Source organism: Anopheles merus, unplaced genomic scaffold (genome assembly GCF_017562075.2).
Source record: "Anopheles merus strain MAF unplaced genomic scaffold, AmerM5.1 LNR4000394, whole genome shotgun sequence".
In the NCBI taxonomy this organism is placed as follows: domain Eukaryota; kingdom Metazoa; phylum Arthropoda; class Insecta; order Diptera; family Culicidae; genus Anopheles; species Anopheles merus.
Genome location: NW_024427974.1, coordinates 7645 through 10000, shown reverse-complemented (window position 1 = coordinate 10000; position 2356 = coordinate 7645).

The window sequence follows — 2356 nt, the reverse complement described above, 5'->3', positions numbered from 1 at the left end:
TGCCGAGTACAAGTTACCGCGTTCAAAGTTTGGTAAGCAGCGCACTCAACCTCCAACATAACCCTTCACGTCTTGATATGCTCTCTACAAAAGCGTGTGCCTATGTAGGTACAAATTAATGTACGTCCCAGATAGTGACGATCTCTGGGAGGAAGAACCTTAAGGAACTCCCCGCACATATCAAGAATTATAGGTAACGCTGCCAATTACCTGTTGCTCTTAGTAAAACTCACAACTCATTCCTTGGGTTTGGAAGTGTCCATGTCGGTGCTGAGTACAAGTTACCGCGTTCAAAGTTTGGTAAGCAGCGCACTCAACCTCCAACATAACCCTTCACGTCTTGATATGCTCTCTACAAAAGCGTGCGCCAATGTAGGTACAAATTAATGTACGTCCCAGATAGTGACGATCTCTGGGAGGAAGAACCTTAAGGAACTTCCCGCACACATCAAGACTTATAGGTGAGAACGGCCAATCACCTATTTCTCTTAGTAAAACTCACAACTCATTCCTTGGGTTTGGAAGTGTCCATGTCGGTGCCGAGTACAAGTTACCGCGTTCAAAGTTTGGTAAGCAGCGCACTCGACCTCCAACATAACACTTCACGTCTTGATATGCTCTCTACAAAAGCGTGTGCCTATGTAGGTACAAATGAATGTACGTCCCAGATAGTGACGATCTCTGGGAGGAAGAACCTTAAGGAACTCCCCGCACATATCAAGAATTATAGGTAACGCTGCCAATTACCTGTTTCTCTTAGTAAAACTCACAACTCATTCCTTGGGTTTGGAAGTGTCCATGTCGGTGCCGAGTACAAGTTACCGCGTTCAAAGTTTGGTAAGCAGCGCACTCAACCTCCAACATAACCCTTCACGTCTTGATATGCTCTCTACAAAAGCGTGCGCCAATGTAGGTACAAATTAATGTACGTCCCAGATAGTGACGATCTCTGGGAGGAAGAACCTTAAGGAACTTCCCGCACACATCAAGACTTATAGGTGAGAACGGCCAATCACCTATTTCTCTTAGTAAAACTCACAACTCATTCCTTGGGTTTGGAAGTGTCCATGTCGGTGCCGAGTACAAGTTACCGCGTTCAAAGTTTGGTAAGCAGCGCACTCGACCTCCAACATAACACTTCACGTCTTGATATGCTCTCTACAAAAGCGTGTGCCTATGTAGGTACAAATGAATGTACGTCCCAGATAGTGACGATCTCTGGGAGGAAGAACCTTAAGGAACTCCCCGCACATATCAAGAATTATAGGTAACGCTGCCAATTACCTGTTTCTCTTAGTAAAACTCACAACTCATTCCTTGGGTTTGGAAGTGTCCATGTCGGTGCCGAGTACAAGTTACCGCGTTCAAAGTTTGGTAAGCAGCGCACTCAACCTCCAACATAACCCTTCACGTCTTGATATGCTCTCTACAAAAGCGTGCGCTAATGCAGGTACAAATTAATGTACGTCCCAGATAGTGACGATCTCTGGGAGGAAGAACCTTAAGGAACTCCCCGCACATATCAAGACTTATAGGTGAGAACGGCCAATCACCTATTTCTCTTAGTAAAACTCACAACTCATTCCTTGGGTTTGGAAGTGTCCATGTCGGTGCCGAGTACAAGTTACCGCGTTCAAAGTTTGGTAAGCAGCGCACTCAACCTCCAACATAACCCTTCACGTCTTGATATGCTCTCTACAAAAGCGTGTGGCTATGTAGGTACAAATTAATGTACGTCCCAGATAGTGACGATCTCTGGGAGGAAGAACCTTAAGGAACTCCCCGCACATATCAAGAATTATAGGTAACGCTGCCAATTACCTGTTTCTCTTAGTAAAACTCACAACTCATTCCTTGGGTTTGGAAGTGTCCATGTCGGTGCCGAGTACAAGTTACCGCGTTCAAAGTTTGGTAAGCAGCGCACTCGACCTCCAACATAACACTTCACGTCTTGATATGCTCTCTACAAAAGCGTGTGCCTATGTAGGTACAAATTAATGTACGTCCCAGATAGTGACGATCTCTGGGAGGAAGAACCTTAAGGAACTCCCCGCACATATCAAGACTTATAGGTAACGCTGCCAATTACCTGTTGCTCTTAGTAAAACTCACAACTCATTCCTTGGGTTTGGAAGTGTCCATGTCGGTGCCGAGTACAAGTTACCGCGTTCAAAGTTTGGTAAGCAGCGCACTCGACCTCCAACATAACACTTCACGTCTTGATATGCTCTCTACAAAAGCGTGTGCCTATGTAGGTACAAATTAATGTACGTCCCAGATAGTGACGATCTCTGGGAGGAAGAACCTTAAGGAACTCCCCGCACATATCAAGAATTATAGGTAACGCTGCCAATTA